Here is a 23,887-nt window from a genome sequence, read left to right on the forward strand (position 1 = left end):
GGAAAGTAAAAAAGAGTAAATGACACCCAAGTGTTTGCTGGGCCACTCAATGGGATGTAAAGGACTTTGATCTGGCGGGTCTTGCTAGGTTCCTCCTTGTCTACCAAACCTAGTTCATGGGCCATAATGTAGTTATCTTATGGTGATAAGCTCCTTCTAGAGCAGGTTCTCCATCTAAATTCTTTTCAGGCAGTTCCGTGGGGGAGGTAAAGAGCTTTTCCTGAATCTGCTGGGTTTTCAATTGCTTTTTTAACTCACAATTACTTTCATGCCAAGTGGCCCATCTCGGGGTGGCCTCCCCTGGGCCCCTACAATAGCAACATCTAGGTCACTTCCCACTCACTTCTGCAAAAGAATGACACAATGTGTCAAGATAAAGCAAAAGAAAAACCAATCATGATTTTCCATTGTTCCAAGTTTTGAGCTATTGTGTGAAACTGAATCATCAACTACATATTCTCTTGGACCCAATCTCATTTTCTTTTTAATCAGGTTTATTGTGAGTTTTTCTTTTTTTCTTTTGTGACCATATATTTTTAACAAATCTTCTAGACTTTTTGGGGGAGTATTCCTTTCTGAAACATTGACCCCTAAAAGCACCCACACGCTCATTTCTTTGATTTTAGGCTAATATGTCTTATTAACCAACCTGTAGTGTATCTCTTCTGCCTTACTTAAAATGAGAGAAACTGTTAATGTTCTAGAGGGGTAGTTATAAAATATAAGCCTTTAGCCTAATTCCATACCTCATCCTTTCAAACAACAAAGCATCCGGACAGTAGATGGTTTTTCTTTTATACGAGTCAACGGATTATTTTTCCATCTTATTCAAGGACTTAGAATTTCAGTCTTGTTAAAGGCCTCAATCTAACAAAAGGCTTATACTTCAGTAATACTGTGCAAATTCTAAGTGAATCTTCCGACATACCCAAGCTTCTTTTATACATGTACTCATTAAGAACCAAATTTACTACTTCCCCAGACCTCCAAGTCCATCATATTATAAAACGTTAGAAAAGGTACCCTATGTGTGTGTGTTTCCATTACACCAGTAATTCCAGATTTCCTAGAACAAGACATCCATTCTCTGAGAGAGTGTCGGTCTCCTAGAGTGTTGCTTTCTTATTTCAGATTGCATTTCCTTTGAGATAGCAAAGAGTGTCAATTTTGTCCTCCCATCCCTACACTCACATCATGCCTATGCCCAACCATGTTCAATCATACACAGGTATAGGCAGCTTTTACAACTTAGTAGGCCATCTCAGACAATTTGTGAATATTTAGTTATGAAAAACACTGGTAAGGTTAAATGAAGAAGCAAAATTGCCATCTCCTAAAACGTGTAGGTTATCATGTTCCACTTCCCTGCTTTGTAAAGCTTTTTACAGGTGTGCTGTTATCTGGGACACCATGTGCCTACAGGCGGAGATCAGAGGCTCTCCGGAAGAACTTTATGCCTCTTTAATTGTGTTTTACCCTAGAGGGCACTGCCCTCTTGTACCTGATATACTATCAGTAGATAGTCATTCATAGCTTAAGACTTTTCATCTTCGGAAATTCTCTATAAAAATGCAAATTTCCCTCAAAAGGCTCTGAAACAGACATGCTAAGAGCCTATTAATCAGGAAGACTCCCAGGGAAGCTGAAACTCTCAGCTAGGATTCCATTACCTTCTAAGAGTATTTTGATGCCAATTTGAAACCTGAGGCAAGCAAAGGAGGACAGTATTCTCTAGGGCCAGGGCAAAGAAGGAAGAACAGGACCCAGAGCAAAACAGAGAGGCAGATCTAAAGTTCTGATAATTGCATTCTGAATCAGATAACATTAATGAGTCATTGGTCAGCTGAAAATGCTCTTTTCATTTATGGTTGGAGAGAAGAGAGTTTGGTGAAAAAAACAGAGGGCTTACATTCAAAAGACCTAAATTTTTTAAAAAGACTTTTTTTTTTTAATTTATTTATTTGTTAGAGAGAGAGAGCGAGCGAGCACAGGCAGACAGAGTGGTAGGCAGAGGCAGAGGGAGAAGCAGGCTCCCCGCTGAGCAAGGAGCCCGATGCAGGACTCGATCCCAGGATGCTGAGATCATGACCTAAGCCGAAGGCAGCTGCTTAACCAACTGAGCCACCCAGGCGTCCCAAGACCTAAATTTTTTAAAATTTTATTTTTTCAGTGTTTCAAGATTCATTGTGTATGCACCACACCCAGTGCTCCATGCAATACCCTCCTTAATACCCACCACCAGGCTCACCCACCCTATTCCCCTCCAAAACCCAAAACTCCAAAACTCCAAAACCAGTTTGTTTCTAGAGTCCACAGTCTCTCATGGTTCGTCTCCCCCGCCCCACCCCCCGCCAATTTCACTTACTCAAAGACCAGCATTATATGTAACCATGTCTGGACGTTTCAATGCCACCATCATATTCATCTGCTATGTGACTTCAGGAAAAACTACTTCTTAGACCCTCCACCACAGGGTACAGAGGACAGTAAGGTATTTTGGAGGATTGAATCAAATGAAACATGATAAGCACTGGTAAAAAAAAAAAAAAAATGTTACTATTACAATTACCATGATTCCTACCATCACACTGTCTAACATATACAGAGTTTGTACTACATGCTAGGCATTATTCTAAGCAATTTATTTAAATTTATGCATTTAATCCCTCCTCAACACCATGAGGTATGTTCTTTTAAATCCCCTACTCTATTGTCATGCAAATGAAACAGATATATTAAGCAATTTTAAGATTTTATACTTAGGACAGTCAGTATTTGAACCTAGGTAGTCCGACTCCAGGGCCAAGAATCTTAGCCACTTATGTGTTATGCTGCTGCTGCTTTTTCTTGGCCGTTGTATTATTACTACAATTACTACTAAAAGGTATATTCTTGAGGAATTTCAGATTGTTTTGAATAAAATCTCAATATATCAGTTTCCTTATAACAATGTTAAAGATGCCAGCCATAATCTGCCTCATGGATTTGTTGCAAGGCTTTAATAAGATATTGTCTGTGCTAACACAGTAGTCCTCAAAATTTAAGTTACCTAGAGTCTTGTTAAAATGCAGTTTATAATTCATTAGTTCTGGGATATTTCTAATAAATTTCTGAATTTCCAGAAGTTTCCAGGTGATGCTGATGGTCCAGGTACCACACTGACTGACAAGGTGTTATGAATCTCCTGGAAAATTCTGCAATTTTAGTATTAGTGACTCTTGGCTATTTGCTATGTGACAAGTTTTGGGCTCATGGGGCTTGAGGAGTATTGTTGGAGTACTAGGGCAGAATTGTGTATAGATGAGGCCATTCTGTCACCCAAAGGTATGATGTACATTACAAAAACAAGATGAAAGTTTGAGATGTTCTATAAACATCTTTAACTTCCTGTCATCTTGAGAAATTAAACATGGTATTCCTTCAAGTATTTTCCTGTTAAAGAATAAAGATGGCATCTTTAAGTGTCTCCCAAAGGAGAAAAGTTATTAAATATAATCACTATTTGTTGCCTGGGATAGAAGAAAGGACGTTTTGCAACCTTGCCCCTTGGAATGGTGACAAGGTGTCAGAGACTGCATCAATGGCTGAATCTTTTCGTTCTATTCTTCCATCTTTCCCCAGTAAGGGAGAGGGAGATACGGGGTTTTTCACTGTTCTTGCTTTGAAATAAAAATAACAACACCCAGCAGAGGACTGAGGATAAATGTATGATTCTTTTTTTTTTTAATGTCTAATTCTTAATATTATCTTGGGAAAAATAAAAAATATCTTCACCAAAAAACCAAAACATTTCTCATTACTCTATATCCCTTGGGATTCTGAATCTATCATTTCCTATCTTATTTAAAACAAATGTAGAAACAAAGCTAATAAAAACTTTAATTCAGAGTCTCACAGGGAGAGGGCGTTTTTCTTGATCTTTGGCTAATAATTCCCCCAAAATGATTGGTAAAATTTCTTACAAACCATAAAGTACCAAACAAATGTCAGGATAATAAATCATTGCTGCTCTGAGATTTCTTCACATAGCAGTAATTTCTTTTAAAAGTCTAAACAGAAACTATACTATTTAGAAAATGTTTTCACCCAGTTTTTATAGGTGACAAAAGAGGTTACAGTGATGAATATTTAACCCTTTCCCTCAGTCCATCTTGGACAGTTATCTTAGCAAAAGAGTAAATACTATACATGTCAGTCACCTTGAAACTCACAGTCTCTACAGTGGCCATCTGATTACTTCAATATTCATTTGTTCATTCCTCCCACAAATGTTTGAGAAAGTGTCAAGGAGGAGAAACAAGGTCATGGATATGTGGGAAAGTGTCATGAGCGGCCAGCTTAACTCACTTCATGATTGTGCCCTAATTCATGCAGATGAATAAGATGGAATTGATTTGAGAATGTCATAAATGTTACTAATTTTCAAAAGGGAAGCGTGGGATAATAATAAATGTTACATTGTTGAAAGTTTTAAGAAGTATATATATATTAAAAACTAATGATAAACTTTCAAAGTTTGTCATTACTTAGAGAAAATGTGCATTTGATTTACTATTTGGCAAATTAATGCACTGTTAACACAGTAACGCTAAGACAATTGGTGTTGAAAAGTACATAACTAGACTGGTATTATTGCTCAAAGGGTGATTTTATAGGTAACACTCACCTCTGACATTTTGGAGAGTAATTTCCAAATGGTATATGAGGCATGTTTTATCTTTAGTTTAATGTGTGATATGGAAGAAGGGGCAAATGTCTATCAAACATGAGAATTAGCATCTTTCCTGATGTGTAGTGTTCTGCCATACTAGGAGAATAAAACACTGTTTTGCAATACATGAATTATAATTTGGAAAAAGATTCAGAATGGACAAAAAAGCTCAAAAGGTTTTAAAAGTATTAAAAATAACTTCTATGATTGTTATTCTTATGTTTAAAGATAAAGAGGTTAGAAATAGGCAGAAGGCTTCAGTTTCCTTTAAAGAGAGAGATTTTATCATCAAAAGACTCTACTTGGCAAAACAGTTGGTTTCCATATAAAAAGTTGAAAATTTCTTTGAAATGCTTGATGAATTCAGAACAGTTGTTCAAATCCATATCTTTAATAATCATTTTTTACTGGTACTGATTTATATGTACATTCATCCACCTAAAACTATTGAATTAAAATTGTGATCCAGACAACCAGGAATAGAGTCCATATCCTTGAAAAGGTATTCGATTAGCCTAGGAAATACACTGTACATAGACCAGCCATAACCCAATATGAGATGCACTCCCCAACCCCTTGGTTGGGGATACAGAGGATGCTACTGACCCTTTCCACACTTAGGAAATGCTTTGAAATGCCTCTTCCAACAATGCTGATGGCTAAATCACATTAACAATCCTCAAGCTTTCACACTGAGACAAACTGAATACATATTTGAGAAGTAGGGATACCAGCTTAGCAAATGAAAGTAGAAGTTAATCAGCTAAATTTGAACTTCAGATAAATTTTTAGTGTATGTCCAATGCAAATATACAGTACAGCATAAGTGTATCCCATTCAATACTTACACTGGGGAGGGGGGGAGCTAATTGTTACCTGAAATTTGTACTTACTGGGTACCCTAAAGTTTTTTGGGCAAGCCTACTTCAGGTTAGAGCTATTATCTAGAGGAAGAGGAGGAGGAAGAAGAGCAGCAGTAGCAACAGCACCAACTACAATAGTAACAATAGTAGAAAAAGCTATTTATCAAGTGCCCACTCTGTGCTCTGTGTTCATTCTCTCATTTAACTCTTCCCAACAGGCCTCTGGGGTAAGTGCTTTAATGGATGAGGAATTTAGCAGAGTACCTGGCACCTAATAATCACCAGTCTCTGTTAGTCATTTCTGTTTTTATTTTTAATTTTATTGTACCTCCTCTCAAAGAAAAGGAAACTGAGGCTCTAGGACCTCATGTCTGCTGAGTTTGAAACAAGGCGCCCTGGGATTTGAATCACATCCTGTTTCTGCAGCCTAAAATCTTAGACACTTTGCTCTACTATCCTGGATACTTTGCTCTTCAAATATTTGAACTACACTAGGTAGCGAAGCCTTGAACTGGCCTTCTTTTTGACCATTCTAACTAATGACAACATAACTGTAGTTGGTTGGTTGATTGAAGTTGATGCTCAGAAGTCAGAATGGTATATAGCTAAAATGGAACAAACATGCTTGGTATGAGAATGTAGGAAAATCAGACCTGACAGTTATTTACAAATAACAAAAAACAACAAAAAAAAAACCCAACAACAACAACAACAACAAAAAAAAAGCACAACTCAAAAAAACAGAGGTAGTAACTGTCTGCAAAGTCAGTACAATCCAGGTCCTCGGACTCCCAGTAGTGCTCAAAAATGATGTCATCTTCATTTCAGTTTTTCTTTTGTATGTATTGAATAAACTAATTTATCAACAGAAGAGGCATTTAATAATGTCCACTAAATTTCTTCTGGAAGTCATTAATGCAGAAATCAATGATAAAATCACCTACTACATACTTTTTCAATTACACTTATCTCTATCACTAAGCCTGTGATTGGTTTATTGGCAAATCCTTAAAAAAATCTTAATTATAAATTCTTCATTTCCATTCTGGATAGTCTAATTTTGATATATTACTTTTGGAAAAACATTATTAATTCAACATCTGAATAAGAAGGCTTCATAAATAACAATTCAGACATCAGCTTTTAATAACTAATGTCTTACACCATTAACCTGCCACAGCCATCAGATTTATAGAGTAGCAGAGGTGAGAAAGTGAAAATAGATTGGAAATCATTCTGATAACTATGTATCTTCCCCAGTCTCACCATTTAACCAATGAAAGAGAAGAACTATATAGAGTAACAGTTTAACGACTTGTCAAAATATCAAAGGCCAAGTAGCCAAACTTATTTTGAGGCTATAACAATTAAGATGAAATTCAAAATTTAGAATGGTTTTATAAATCTTATTACTACTGTAATATTTAAGCCTTATTCCCCAGTAATGCATACCTCAAATGTTGTTGGAGATCATTTTCATAATATCTCACAGTTGCTAATGGAAGAGGATTTTGTATAAGATTTCAGTGAAGTTTGATCATTTTTCTCCCTTTCTGTAAAAACACTGCAGATATGCCTACATGAATGCTAGGCCAAATAATAATACACATTCTTGTCCACTGAAAAAGCTGAGAGGATGGTTATGGGCTTTAAGAACTTCATTTTTTAAAATAATTCCATAGAGTTCAAGAAACTCAAGATGAATGTGTATTGTCTGCTCAGAAAAGCAAAGAACTGTGCATCTTTCCAGAATGTTTTGCTTAAGAATTTTTAAGTTTATTCTTGGTAACAGACGTAATCTTCATGTATTACAAAACAGAATACATTCTTAGTTTGAAGTAACTTTATTGAACAAGTCATGTAAAGTATAATAGAGCTGCATATTCAAAGTCCACTCTCCTCAGGATGCAAAGGAATGAGCCACATACCAATTTTGATTTTGTTTTTTGGCATGATGTGCAAGATGGTTATTATTTTTATCAATATTGTTTAATACTTAGATAAGAAAAACAGTTTTTTTCCAGATGACAGCTTCTCCATTCCTTTTCTTTGGCAAATGTTCACATGGTTCATAATTGTAGTTTAACTTGAATGAAGAGTAATAAAAATAACATTTTCCATTAAAAATCTTGGTAGAGTATCTGCTTGTAGAAAAAGTAATTTTTGTGAATTTTTAGCAGTGTTTTCTAAATCTGGCAGGAAAGTGTGTCATATCATATTCTCTAAAGTTTTGAGGGAAGCACCCACAAAACAGAAGAAGGAATCCATGACATTTCAAAGACTGATTTATAAGTAATCATTGTGAACTGCCAATGATCTAGGTAGTATTTTTCTGTGCCCTTTTCATCCATTTCTCACCTCAGACGTTCTTGCTCCCAAGTTGAGGGGGAAAGGAGTTTCAAGACTGGATGTCAGTGAAAGTGTCAGAATTGAACTAGGGTTTTACAAGTGTTTTAGCAGACTGCTATCAAACAAAAGGCGAGCAAGGGAAACCTTGAGGCATTCAGCATCTCCAAATGATAATGGAAGGTTGGCATTATGTCATAACTTAAAGGACAAATGAAGACTTTGGGTCCTCAGAAAAAACATCAGTATTGTCTAGGTCCAAACTAAAGGTTACATTCATGGTTATCATTTATTACAGTAGAAATAAATCCTACTGAAACCCATTTCATAAATGACTCATTATACAAGGCAACAAATTATATGAAACTAAACCTTTTATACAATATATTCCCTATCTACAGATTCTTCCTGAGGTGAAATAAAGGGAATTAGGATGACCAGTCGCTCTAATGTAAAAAGGATTTCTGATGCAGTGTCCTCTTGCTGCTCTTCCATGGACAAATGTTCCTGTAGGTTTTCTCTTCTATTCTGACTGCCTTACATGAATTTATTTGGTCCCAACAGAAACTAAGGATGTAGTAATATGACCATTCTTGGTTGTTTGTTTTTTTTAATAATCTTTTTAAAAAAACTTTTATTTATTTATTTGGCAGGGAGAGACATAGCAAGAGAAGGAGCACAAGCAGAGGGAGTGAGAGAGGGAGAAGCAGGCTTCCAGCCGAGCAGGGAGCCCCGATGCGGGGCTCCAACCCAGGACCCTGGGCTCATGCCCTGAGCCAAAGGCAGAAGCTTAACGACTGAGCCACCCAGGCGCCCCCCCATTCTTGTTTTTATTTGTTGCAGATATAGATCTCCTAATTCAGAAATACCTCTTCCTTCCTCTCACTCCTTTGCTCCTTTCCTCACTGCTCTTCACCTAGAAATATTTCACACTAAGTCACTTCAGGAAGCGTTGCCTTTCTCTGATTGTAAAATAAGCCCCTCTTGTTCCTCTTGTTATTATCAAGCTCTTCCCCCTCTTTCATGAATTTTCAGCAAAACAGTTCCCTGGTGGCACTTATATCTATTCTAGGAAGTTATCACACAAATTGGAATCCTTGATATACAATTTTCTTCTAGTCTAATTAATGGTAGAGATTACAAATTTAAGCCAAGGTCGAGCATGCCTGTTTTGGGTGTCAGTTGCATTTCAAAAATGAACATTAAAAAAGGACGTCTTAAACACAGTTACAATCTACTCAAAACTTTGAGTGATACTGAAGAATAGGTATTAATTATAGAGTCTCTTTTTTAATAGGTTGTGACCTTTGGCTTATTAACTATCAAACCATCCTAACATTAAAACCAAGTAAAAATTCAATTGATCTCTTTCGATAAGTTTTGAGACACACTAAAAACACTAACTTTCAAAATTCGATCTTCCCTTAGGTTTGATACATGTATACAGGTTTAGCTGGTTGTTTTAAGAAAGGCTAGTGCATTTTGAGTGATGGTGACCCACCAATTTAAAGGACCCATCTTTGACCATGATATTGCCTCAGATTTTGCATTCATTTGAAAATGCTGATCATTAAAAATTGCTGTAATCCCTCTTGAAAAATAGTAAACTTTTTAAGCTATCAATTAGTAAGCTTGATCCCAGATATGTTAAAGTATTATAGGTTATCAACAAGAACATTGTGACATAATTCTGGAAGATGCCTTGCTCAGGTCCAGCTGTGCTTTATGTGCTGACATCTCATATAGTAGTATGACACGTTTAAACCCAGAAGAATTCATTGCCATGTGCAGTAGCACAATGGAAGATCTGGGGACAGTGTCTAAATAATATGGGCTTTACTAATGATTTGGGGGACTGCAAAGGTAATTTTATCTGCTAACTTGGACAAGAATTTTGAAATCTTTTTTATCAAATAAACTCACTACAACATTGAGAGGAATAGCTAATAGGTTGAATCAGAAAAGATCTTAAAAGGGGTGTGTTGGTGACTGTCAATTAAGATGTTTTACTGGGTATATTCTTTTAGCCAATATGAGCTCTACTTCCTGTGTTAAGATGATATTATCTATCACATGCTAGTGAAATGACATTATGAAAGTCACTCTGAAGAATGACAGGAAGAGAAATTTAATCCGTAATTATAATGCCTATAGTATATACTAAATACTTTCTATAACCCAGACACTGAGCTACATTCTTTAGATCTTAAGTGAAAATAATTATTTCATTTGTTTAAGGAAACTGAAAAAAATCAGAAGTTTCATTTGTGTCCCCAAAGATAACTAAAGGCCAGAAGGTAGGACTTGATAGCCTATCTGAAAACTACTTAAAATCTTTAAATGTCTATGATCCAAGTTGGAGAAGTATGACAAGTGTGATGTGATTACTACAAAACAGCCAAATTTTCAAGGTGACTTTAGAGAAATGGAGTGGTAAGAGCAAAGAAGATGATCTCCTCTCTGTACTCTTCCTCAAATGGACTTTGCCAAGAAGCTGGTGTTATGTGATGGGGGTTATAGAGACGGAATATTCAGCTTAAAGACAGTGACAGATTGATGCAAACCCTTAAATCTGTGCCAACTGTAAGACAGTTATAGACTCTGAAGGTTTAAAAAAATATGGGGGCAAGCAATTATTGCCTTTAAATATCTGACAGATTATCACATGAAGGAAGCCTAGACTTGGTCTATGTTATTATAGAGTATTATTAGAATTACCTGAAAATGGTCAGTCTTTGAAATTAGAAAGTGTCAGAGCACCGGCTGGAAGATCATAGGACATGGATGTCTTAGGATTAACTTAATACAGAATACCCTTCCCTCAAGCCACCTTGAAGTTCTCTTCTTAGTTTTGCATTTTTACTACAGATGGTATCGATTTTTTTTTTTTTTAAATATTGCTAGGGACACTGGTCTTTTTGAATCTTTTTGATTAGTGCTTTTCATCAGTTTTTGGAATACCCTCAGGTATTCCATTTTTAAGTATCTCCTTTGCCTCACTTTTTCCCAAGTTGTATTTAAATGTATATTAGATCTTCTCACTCAATCCTTCATGTTTTGTGATATCATTGCTATCTCTTTTGCATTGCATTCAGGATATTTCATTCTGATCTATTTTCTAGTTCAATAATTCTATCTTCAGCTGTGTCTGAACATGCTGTTAAACTCTTCCACTGAAGCTTATTTTGAGTGAATTTTGACTCTTTGTTAATCCTTAAAGCTTGATTAAATTAGGTGTATACTTGACTTTTTATGGATTGACCTAAAATATGTATTTGTGTGATTCTGAAATCTTCTGCTATAGGAATCTATGCATTATATATTGATATTTATTTTCTGTATATATGATCTTCCAACTTAAAGTATGGCCACTTTAACTTAAAGATATTAGGCAGATGTTGGCTATCCTAAGACATAGAATCATAGCTGGGAAATTGGATTTTTTCCAAATAAAATCTTATTCTATAATCTCTATTTTTTTTTAATTTTTAAAAATATTTATTTTAGAAAAAGAGAGTGAGCAGGGAGAGGGACAGAGGCAGAGGGAGGGGAAAAGGGAGAAACTGACTCCCCTCTGATTGCAGAGCCTGATGTGATGCTCTATCCCATTACCCCAAGATCATGACCTAAGCCAAAATCAAGAGTTGGACAGTTAACTGACCAAGTCACCCAATTACTCTATATTTTTAAAAGTAAACCTCTCTTCCTATCTTTCATCCTTAATCTTTATAAATCCTACAAAAGTTCATCATATTTAATTAGAATTACCCTAAAATAGATTTTAAATGTTATATTTAATGCAAGCTTATAGCAACTTATGAAAATATTGTTTTATATACTTTTATATACTTTTCACTTGGAGGGAAAATATGAAATGGCAATGTTGATTTCTAAACGGTTTCTTCTAAGTTAAAAAATTATCAAATTCATGCCTTCAGTCAAAATTTTTGTTTGAACAAAATGAAGTTGGCTTAAAACTATTAAGCATTTGTAAACACCCAGAAGGGACTGGCTTCTTTTTATTTCTTCAGTGATGTTTTGGATGTTGGAGTCTATCCAGGATATTCAAAAATAGAGTTTTTGAGTAGATACTTCTCTGTGAACTTATTGTCAATTATTCTGGCAAAAATATTTTATAATCTCTGCATTTTTACAGAAAGACTTAAGTATCTCACTACCTAAATCAATGGTTGTAGAATTATGAGTTATGCACATGCCTAGATTTTTAAAGTGCAGATAAAATCAGAGATTAAAGTTCTATAGAAGAACTACCTGATAAATAGACATGAACAAAGTCAAGAGTTGTTATTTAAAAATCTCTCTAAAATCCTGTTGGACTATTCTAGCTTTCATAAATCCTCCCATCTCCTTTGGAGAAGTTACTTGGCAGAAATTAAAATATTTATGATAAGCACATAGAAATAGGATTATGGCATATGAAACAGGATGATTTATACAGCATTTGCTTACCTTCCTTTCACTCTTCATATATATTTATGAAACAACTAACAAGAGATTGTTCACAAGTGACAAGAATCCAACTCAAAATGGTAAGGCACACTGACTGATCCAGAGACAGGACCCTTAGTTTCAGGCAAGGGTGCAGATGTTGTTATCAGGGTTCAATTTCTCTCTGGTCAACTTCTCTCCCATCTCTTCCATAACACTCACGGGCCACTCATAGGCCAACACTCTCTACATGGCAGCCCCCAGGAGCTATAGGCTTATAACCTGGCTTAAAGAGATCATCTTCCACTCACTGGTGTCAACAGAAGTCCCAGATTATGTACTGTTGGATCAGTCAAGATCCCTATTGTTCTGTACCAGTCAGCATGGGGGGGGGGCATGGGGAAGGGGGCACAGAAGGAGAACAAGCAGACTCCTCCTCAAGGAGCCCATCTCAAGGAGCCCATCTTATGACCCAGAGATCATGTCCTGAGCCAAAATCAAGAATCAGACACTTAACCAACTGAGCTACCCAGGTGCCCCTAACATATGCCCTTTGATGGACACCCTCAAACTTTGAAGGTTCTACAGAATATGAAGAAGCATATTTGAAAACTACATAAAGAACTTTCTTATAATGTTGACTATAACCTTTTTATTTATTCAATTCTGCTAAAGGAAGTCACTTGTTCAAGCAAAATCCAGTTAGTTTAATAAAGTTTTAAACAAAGATTAATAAGGATTCTAAATATAGAAAAATCCAAAGTTCCCAAAGGTTTTAGGTGTCCTAGAGTTGTTATGACCCATAGTAAGATTCCAGTGCACATGCTTAGTTGTCCTGTACCACTAGCAATCATTCAGTCATCCAGGAATAATAATACTTAGGTCATCACAATTCTACCTGAAGATTAAATAAGAAAACATACATGTAAATGCCAGGCATATGGGACACACTCAAATACATAATAGTTCAAACAGAATAGAAAATTATTTCTCATCCATCTAACAGTCCAAGATGGTATATCTGGTTGACAAAGATAGCTCTCTCCCACTTACAGATAACCAAATTCTTTCCATTTTGTGGCTCTACAAACTCTAGGGCTTTATCATATACAACCATCTGCTAGAAGAGGAAAGAAAGGAAAAGTTTCACAGCTTCTTCAGGGTGCACAAATGGAACACCTCACTTCTGATAATCATTTATTGATGGTCATGGCTACACCCAACTCAAGCAATGTTGAGGTATGTTGCCTAGTTTTTCCAAGTAGGCGAAAAAAAGTTCTTTTTCTTTAACCACAGTAACCATGCAAGTGTAGTAATTAAATAGGTCTCTTTGATGCAAGCTGTAAGATTTATCAAATTTTGGCTGAAGAACTTATTTACTATAATGGCCATGAGCAAAATAGAAGCTCTTTCTGAACTATAACTTCGCTCTAGACATGATATATGTAGAGAGAGTTATATCTAAATCCACCCTAATTGACAAAGAGATCAACCCGTATGTAGAAAGAATTTGGCCACTTTAAAAGGAAACCTCACATTTGCAATTTGGCCATTATGACAGGTCTCAGTGCGGGGTATTATTAAATTAAAAAATAAAACTCTCAAAAATGAATTAACAGATATAGGATTTTATTTTTTTTTAAGATTTTATTTATTTATTTGACAGACAGAGATCACAAGTAGGCAGAGAGGCAGGCAGAGAGAGAGAGAGGGAAGCAGGCTTCCTGCTGAGCAGAAAGCCCAATGCGGGGCTCGATCCCAGGACCCTGGGATCATGACCTGAGCTGAAGGCAGAGGCTTTAACCCACTGAGCCACCCAGGTGCCCCCTGGGTGGCATATAAGATTTTAATACAACATTTAACAAGTGAAAAAAACTTTTGAAGTCCTAAAATTCTAAAAAAGGCTTCAAGGCTTAAGATTTTAATTACAAAGAAAAGATTTTTTTAAATATTTTATTTATTTATTTGACAGAGAGAGACAATGAGAGAGGGAACACAAGCAAGGGGAGAGGGAGAGGAAGAAGCAGGCCTCCCACCAAGCAGGGAGCCTGATGCGGGGCTCGATCCGAGGACCCTGGGATCACAACCAGAGCTGAAGGCAGATGCTTAATGACTGAGCCACCCAGGCATCCCCAAATAAAAGATTTTTAGCAGGATCTTACTCTGTTAGTTTGCAAATGATTTGGCCTTTTTCAAGTGGATCAAGTTATACATAGGCTATTGGTTTACTCCTATGGCTATCCACCCCATTCCTCATTATATTGGCCCCAGGAATTTCCTAGACACATATCTGGCCTCATATGCCCAGACTCACCCTGAATATGTTGGCACAAATTACAATACAAGTATAGAATCATATAGAGCCATTAGTTCACAAGGCAGAATCAAAACCATCTGAACTGAAGTCACTGTAATTTCCAAGTCATGTCGGATAGCATAAAATAGATCACCATAAAACTTGCAAAGAATTGTCTTTTAGAGAAATCATAGTTACTCAGTTCCTAATAGCCCCATGCTCTTGTATAGAATTTTCAATCTAACAAAAAAAAAAGAAGAAGAAAAAAGTGTTGTAAATGGAGTAAAGTTAATACTCACAAACACAAATCAATGGAATAATTTTTATACCCAAGGAGATGCTGATATTCTCTTGTAAACGACAGCACATTAACAGCCACGGCCTTTGTTATAATGCATCCAGAGTAAGTCACCAGATGAGAATGTGACCCTTGGTCAAAAGAGCACAACTGAGCTTACTGTTAATTTGAACAGACATGGTGGCATAAAACAAAGACACTGAGACCAAAACCTTGTCAGTTAGAATGTAAATGAACCCTGCTGACAGAAAACTCTTTTCTGCATCCAGAAGCTGGAGTCATCACGGGAGGCCCTGTGAATGGCCGCCTGTCAAACTTACAGAGAGCCAGGGCTCCCCCACGTAGCTGACATGACACTGGGCAGAAATGGAGGCAGCGATGAACAGAACAGCGCACATACATAGCCTTGTACGCTATGCGTGCAGTGTAGAAGACTCTAGTAGACTAGCGATGCATTTAGTTTTGGGGGTTTTGTTTTTATTTTTTCTTCCATTCTTCAGTATCTGAACCCACAGGGAGCTTCCAGATGAGAGGCAGAGTTGGGTGAGCAAATGAAAATGGATGCCTTTCCTGTGTAACAGAGAGATGGCTCAGTTATTTTTCTGGCTCTGGTACAGCTGTGAGGAAGCATTTTCCGGTGTCATCTAAAGCCACAGCCACCTCTGTAAAATTTCCCGGGAGTTCAGGTGAGGACTTCAAGATAAGGCCTCTTGGGCTCTAGAACCCACTAAACACTTTGCAGTGACTGGGCCCCAACTAACCAGATGACGTAGGCAGCTAATCAGACAAGCTAACACAGGTATCAGGTATCTGGATATAACCAAAGTTCATAACACACGAAATGCTACCTGTCACAGGTATTGGGATAAGGAGAAATGGGGCAGCAGGCTGGGGTGCAGAATTTGATCAGTTGTGGGATTTTCCTACTTCTTTATGTCACCTAGGAGACAGAAGTCACCTGGAACACATGAGAACTTTCACATTTTGTAGTGAAACAAATATTGCTATTACAAAATAAAGGTTTGTATCGAGCAGCTATTAAAAATGTATTTTTCAGATTTGAGAACAAGATCACTGATCCACACTTTGTGGATGTTATAAATCTCCTTTCCTCACTTCTCCTCCCTCACACACAAAGTTAGTGAAACTCAGTAGTTCCTACCTCATCTCTTCTTTTTACTACACAATTTCCTCATGGAATATCCCATTACTTACTCAAACATGCCTTTTCCTTTTAATCACACTAGAGTCTCATAGTATGACCAAGGCACCAGTTCTCACTCCCCCATGATTTTTTTTTTCTCCTTTGGTTATAAATACTCTGTTGTTCATAGAGTGAAGTCACTTGAGATAAATTACTTTCTTCTTACAGAGAAGTCAGGTCAGTCCCACAGCAGATTAGAGCAGAAGGTGGCACAGTGGGCAGAGGGGACACAGAGTGGGATTTGAGGTCATGAATTTACATAGAGAAACATGGTAGAACTGGAAATCTAAGGCATAGGTAAGGGTCTGGACAAGGAAAGTGGACACATCACTAGGAAATGAGCAAGACTTCTAGAAAAGAACTAATGGCACCTTGAGTTCCAGTTTCATTTACATTATACATTTGGCAGATTATGAAGCCTAGCTTTTATCCTCAGCAGCTGAGATGGGGAGAGACAACCATGAAAGCCAGTAGTACGAACCTACATATATTACTCCTTACAGGTTGTATTTAAAAAAAAAAAAAAAAAAAGTGAGAATGGGAAATATTTATAACATACAGTATCACAAGGTAAGTTAATGAAAATTTTTGTTTCTAGAGCAGTGTATCAGATGTCCAAGCTAACATTTTACTGTCCTGCTCAATACCCTTTAGCTCAAATGTGCACAAAGTTTTTTTGGTCAGAATTTAACCTACACAAACAACATGACGACTTATACTTCTAAGCACGACTAGTGTGACACAATTTCTGATATTCTTAGACACTTAAAAACAGGTCTCTGCCTTTTAGCTCTTAAAATCAAGTAGTAGACTTCAACATGGACAATAGCACTTTACTTTTTTCATAATTCACAGTATCAATATGTCATGGTTCTTGGAGAAGATTTGGACCTTTGATGTTAAATATACTTTGAGTGAGATCTCCACTTCCGAAGGACTTTTGACTAATTAGCTTCTGAGCCTCAGTTTTCTTATCTGTGAAATGGAGATGACTAATACCTTCCTCTCAGGGTTACTGTAAAACACTTAAAACTGACAGCAGATAAGAGATAAAACTTCTATTTTACCCCCCCTCCACTTGCTTTGACAGATCCGCTGGCATTTTCTCATTGTTATGCAGTGGGGGCTAAGGGCTGAAATTCTGTGCTGCCTTAACATCTGAAACCATGAGGGCCTCAAATGGCCTTACTGAAAATTCTTCTCATCACTTTGCTTCCAGGAAGAAATCGGGGTCATTATAGAAAAGAAAGTAACTTCTACTACACATCTAATAAAAGCCATGTGCTATCCTAGGGAGCTCAGTTTTCCTGACGGATAAACAGATTTAGAGAAGGCAGACTGTGTAAGACCACATACCTACTAAGGGCAGAATGAAAACCGAGTCCTCCATGACATTCCATGCTCCTTCCACTACACTAAAAATCTTTGTAGCAACAATAAAAACAAGTACTATAAAGCACAATTAAATTTTGAGTATGGTTCCAGTTCCTTTCAAATTATTTCTGAGGATTTATGTGGGAGGAACATCTTCTAATTTTCCTGAACCTTTCTAATTACAGAGCTAAGGGCAGAAAGGCAAGAAAAAAGAGAATATAAAATCGAAGAGGGCAGAGACTGTAACTGTCATGTTCAGTGTTGTATGAGTCAGTACCGGCACCATGGGCTCTCAGTCACTAATTGTGCACCAAAAAATGAAGGAAAATATGTTTTCAAGCAGGTTTTTAAACCTCAGTGCTACTGAGAGGAAAATGCCATAGATAAAGGCTGGGGCCTCACCCCATGGCTTTGATTCACTCATTCAATAAGAATTTAGGGTACTGGGCACTGCAGGAATGAAACAGGCAAGATACACTTTCTGCCTCCCAGAATAAACATTTAAAAGAAAAAAAGAATACTGATAAGCAATTTGTAATCATCTGTTATATATGAAGTCGATTATATAGGGTACAATCTAGATATGGAAGAATGCTATATGCTAAACAAGTTAGTTTTTGACATGTGTTCTAAATATAAGAGAATTGGGGGGAAAAATCACAGAATTTCAGAGCAGGAAGAACCTTAGAGATTAAGCTGTCACCTCTGTGTTCCCTGTTAATTCAGGGTAAAACTCAAATCCTTGGGGTGCCTGGGTGGCTCAGTTGGTTAAGTATCTGACTCTTGATTTTGGCTCAGGTCATGATCTCGGGATTGTGAGATTGAGCCCTGTGTCCAGCTCTGCATTGGGCATGGAGCTTGCTTAAGATTCTCTCTCCTTCTCCCTCTGCCTCTAACTGCCTAAAGAAAAGAAAAGAAAACAAACAAACAAACCAAAAAACCACCCAACACAAAAAAACAAAATAAACCTTCAAACTCCTTCATATAGCACGCTGAGATCCTTATGGTTTTCTTCCTGTTCACCAATACGACTGCCTCTCTTTACCAGTTTCCCCCCCTCCCACTTTAGGATCTGTATCTGTCCAGGGGCATCTCATTCTTGTTTTACTCAAAGCCTCTGCCCCACCCTGCATCTTGACCGTATCCCCGTATCTGCCCCCTTCTTCTGACAACTTCTGATCATCCACAGCATCACCTCAGTTCACCTCATCTTTGGGATCAGTGAGAACACACCACCCTCTGGGATCTGTCAGAGATATGGAAACACAGTATGACCACAGTCTATCTTACTGGACAGCAAGCTCCCTGAGAACGGGAGCCTCGTGCCGCCTCTTTGGAGTCCCAGCGCTTTGCTCAAGGCATGGAACTTCAGATATTAGCCCCACTGTCCAGAGGCATGTCTTATAAATAAGGTATGAGAGATATAAGCCAAGTCTTAGAAGTAAAATTTGAGTCGAGAAGATGAAGCCTACCTGAGTTCCCAACTCTAAAAAAAAAAAAACAGGAAAACTGAAGGCATACTCAGGTGGTGGACTAGTTTGGCTAGAGCAGAGAGATTTAAATAGAAGCCAGCTTTAAAACCCGGGTTTGGAGGAGCCTGGTTTAATAACCTAGAGGGATACTGGCATCCTCCTTTGAAGGAATTTGAGTTCATTCACCTTTTTATACACTTGGCACTTTCTAGGCACCCAGAGATAGTCTAGGAATTACTGGAGGACGTAAAGATATATTTCTACTAATCACACATAGATTGATTCAATAACCAGTATCTTAGAGGAAGAACCAGGTAACAGTACAGAAAAATACTAGAAACTTCATATTTAGCCAGGCAAGGAGGAGAGACAAGGAAATCTCTAGGTAAGGTCTCTAGGGCGACATGGTTTGATTACATGCCAACTAATAGGGAAAAAAAAAATAGTCCAAAGTCATCAGAGACATCCTGATCCAGAGGTTTGCAAACTTCTAATCCTTTCAATTATAGAAAGAATAAAAAACAGACAATTTTTTTTAAGATTTTTTACTTATTTATTTGACAGACAGAGATCACAAGTAGGCAGAGAGGTAGGCAGAGAGAGAGGAGGAAGCAGGCTCCCTGCTGAGCAGAGAGCCCGATGCGGGGCTCGATCCCAGAACCCTGGGATCATGACCTGAGCCAAAGGCAGAGGCTTTAACCTGCTGAGCCACCCAGGCGCCCCCAGACAATGCTTTAATTCAAAAATTTACAGGGATATGAACCGAAACATTTTTGTCAGAATACATACTGAGTACCTCTTACAAAACTTACTATTCTTTTTAGTCCATAAAATGGCTTTAATAGTTTAAGTGCTAGTTAGTGATTTTCTGGAGAAATCTAGAGACATTCTGTTGACTGTGTGTAGGTGTGCTGATCATGTCACCCATATGTGCTAGTGTACAGAAATAGGCAATTAATTACCTTAGTTACAGTACAGGAGATGTGCTATTTTGCACATTCCCTCTCCATGATGCGTGAAATAGCTTTCTGAATTCTTTAACTCAAGCCTCAAAGAAACAAAACTGCTACTCACAAGCCATCCTGTGACATGCAGAGTGGCTGTGATGAAGTGGATATTTAATTTAAAATAAAGTTTAAAAAAGGTGGCCAGCATGCCATATAAATATATCTAAGGCTAACATGTGAAACTGTATTTTGGAGTTTTATCTGTTTCCCAAAAAAATACATTTTAAAGTTAATAATGAAGCTGGGTGAGGCTTTACATGGGCAGATTTTATTTTAATTTTTTGTTTGCAGCAAGAATCTTACTCCACTGTATGCTCACGTCATCTCAGCACACATAAGGCAATTTTTTTTAATAGCACGTTCATAAGTCTAGAAAATGCGATGTTTTCTAAGGAGTAGAATCTGAAGACAGAAAGCACGAGATAGGATTACTCAAAAGTTTCTTCATAGCTGCTCTTCAGTTGAAATCACTCTTACCATGTTCTTTGGTGTGTGTTTGGTGGGGGGTGGGAAATCACTCTGTCCCTTCATTGTCAGCTGATGATCCCCCATGGTCCTAATTCTGAAATGGCCTATCTGCCTCATCAGTGAGATATACTTTTTTTTTTTTTTTTTTAATAAAGCCACTCCCCACCTCTTTAAGGTGCAATACCAACAAACTTCTTCACCCAATTGGAGAAGAATTTTAGTGGATTTTTTTTTTTTTTTTTTTTTTTGTCTAGTAAAACTAGAATCACAAAGAAAGGCAAAGAACCAACAGAAAGAGCCTGGAGATTATAGAGTTTCTGGCCTCAACTCTGCTCTTAAGTATGTGTGACCCAGAGGCTGCAATAAAAGGTGACAGTTCAAGCAGGACTGGAATGACTAAGGTAGTCTTGGTGGGGAAAGCAGTGAAAAATCCAGCAATCCAAGATAACCTGATTTTTCAAGAGAAGCTGGGAATTTAGATTTATGTGAAAGCTCCTGATTGTTGAATGCTTAAAATGAAATTTAACAAAAAATAAATGGAAGTGAAAATCTAGCACGTGACGTTCTCGGTCTTTTTCTGGGAAAGGAAACTTTATGTCCTGATTTAACACTACTCTGCAGCAAGTTGAACCATGAGGGAACTCATGGATTAGAACCATACCTACTATTAAAAGGGGTCCACGTCTTTCTATAGCTTTAACAGGTGCTAGAGAAAATGCCATTCAGTGTTAGCCTCCTAACTTGTCTCTTATTTATTCTTCATACAGAAGCCAATGTGACCTTTGAAAAACAAATCAGTGCACTCAGGACCTCTCTACTCAAAATCTCCCCATCACTTCTTATGACTCATACAGTGCACGTCTAAGCCTTCACTATAGCTTGTGAGCTGGTTTTTAAATGGCCACAGATGGTTTACTGCTAATCCCAGCAAGAGGTTGAATCTCTTCTCACCCTCTGAATCTGGGGTGGGCTTAGGACTTCCTTTAATTATTCAAATGTGTCAGAGGGGATCTTGAGCAAGTGCTGAACCTAGATCTCAAGACACCTAAAAGCTCCCAACTCTCGTCCTCCTCGTATACTTCTGCCACCAAGTAAAAAAGGCCCAGCTGGGAAGCCAAACCAGCTGAGGTCCCAGACGTCCAAGATCCTAAGCTCTAGCTGAGCTGCTAATTAACTTCAGCTTATGAGGGACCCCAGACAAGAGCAACAGAGTCACCCAGTGAACCCACAGTATTGTAAGCAATAGTGCTGCTTTAAGACACTAGATTTTGGTTTGATTTTCCATGAAGCAGTAGATAACTAATATAGTCTACAAGTTACTGAATGATCTGACCACTGGGTACCACCCTGTCTTCTATTTCAACCATTCTGGTTTCTCGCTACTCCTCAACCATACAAGCATGCCCCACTCTTTGCCTGAAGCCCTTTTCCTCCCAATCTGCACATGACTCCCTCACTCACTGGCACCTCTTTGCCAGTCTGTGGAAAAAGAGCAACCACCTTCCTCTCTGACCACACTTTAGCTCCTTCTGTTTCATTATTCTTCTTAGCTCCGTGTACTATAATCTTAGCTGGCAATATATTTACATTCAAGTCAAGGAAGAATGAAAACCTCGTGAAGCTAGGAAGTTTACTAGAATATCTTCAACACCTAGAACAGTGTCTGGACTCTAACAGGTGTTCGATTAAAAAATGTGTTGGAATGAATTACTGTTTAATTCCTAGAGATTATTCCATAGGGATTCAAAATAGAAAACCTGCTCATATTTATGTGTCAGCCTATATGTGATATGTTATAGGGACCAAGGAAGAACCTTACAAAAGAAGAAAACATAAAAATCCTGGGAAATAGTACTATATATACGCTCGAGTTTTTCTATAACATAGGAATTGGAGTTCCCTCCATAGAGCAATTGTAGATCTTGCATTTATACTGAGATAAAAGGAAAAAGAAAAACACTAATGCCATTCAATTTCTGAGATTTGTTTCCTAAAATGTGTCTATACTATTTTTTTCTGATCCCCAAACTTGTGTGCTACCTCAATCATTATAGTATGTCAACACAGGTCACAATTTACTTCCCATTTCACACCATTCCCCTACCATCTCACCCCTTTGCTTGGGTCTAAGACATTAGATTTGTGGATACTCCTTTTGTATCAGCTCCAATTGTTGCCTTTTAAAAAGTTAGACTATTTTTAGTTTAGCTTCAGGTTTACAGAAGAATTGAGAAGATGTAGAGATTTCCATTATACCTTCTGCCCCCACACATACACTGCCTCCCCTATTATCAACAGCCCCCCGCCCCAGAGTGGTACTTTTGTGACAACTGATGGACACATCAATACTACCCAAAATCCGTAATTTACATTAGGGTTATTTTTTGCTGTTTTACATTCTATGTGTTTGGACAAATATGTACCTTGTATACACCATTATAATACCTTATAGAGTAGTTACACTGCTCTAAAAATTCTGCGTCCCACCTAGTCATCTCTACCTATCCCCTGGATGTTCCTCTCTCTTGATTGAATCAATCTGGACATCAATGAACCCTAGGAAAGGTCCTAACCACTGAAGATGCATCACACATGACAAAGAAATTGAGAAAACATCACCTGACATCCCTGGTGCTCATTGCACACAAATTGCCTACTGCACAGTGGTGGGTATTTGCAAGTCACTTTGCAGAAGTTCGATTTCATTCCTCTTCAAACCAGAGATGTGGTGTCATGCTAGATTCCTTCAGGTATTTTTTTTTCGTATTCTTTTTTTGTTTTGTTTTGTTTTTTGTTTTTTGTTTGTTTGTTTCCCTCTCCATTTACTCAGCAAGTCCAAATCTGGAGGCTTTCACTTTCTAAATAGCCATGTAATCCAACTGCTCACATTCCTTCAGTTTATCCACACAACTATAGCCAACGTGCTGATTAGCTCTTGTCTGGACCAACATAACAATTTCTTACCTGATATCCTTGTTTTATGCCTTGCCCCACTTCCCATCCATTCACAGCTGCCAGCTGTCAGCAGATGAAGAGACTAGAGAGGAAAGCATTTATCTATTATTCCTAGTATTCTTCCTCCTGGCATCTCCAGATGTTCAACTTTACATCCACCAAGCTCACCTATTTTCTTAGGAGGCTAGAAATAATCTCTTAGAGGATCTGCAGTGAACTTTTCTTGCAGCTTTTCCTCTGTAGTTGTTTATCCTTTTGAGAGAATACTCCCTATCAGAAAATCCTTGGAACATTTGTTTGTACCTTCTCTTCTGTTTTACCTTCACTGTCAACAAACAGTAGGTCTGAATCCCATTTTATGAAGTCCCAGGAGACACTGCTAACTTTTTATTATTTGAAAATACAGTGTTTCAATATTGGGCTCTCTGGTGGCCTATTTCTTCT

Source organism: Martes martes (genome assembly GCF_963455335.1).
Source record: "Martes martes genome assembly, chromosome: 1".
NCBI classification, from domain to species: domain Eukaryota; kingdom Metazoa; phylum Chordata; class Mammalia; order Carnivora; family Mustelidae; genus Martes; species Martes martes.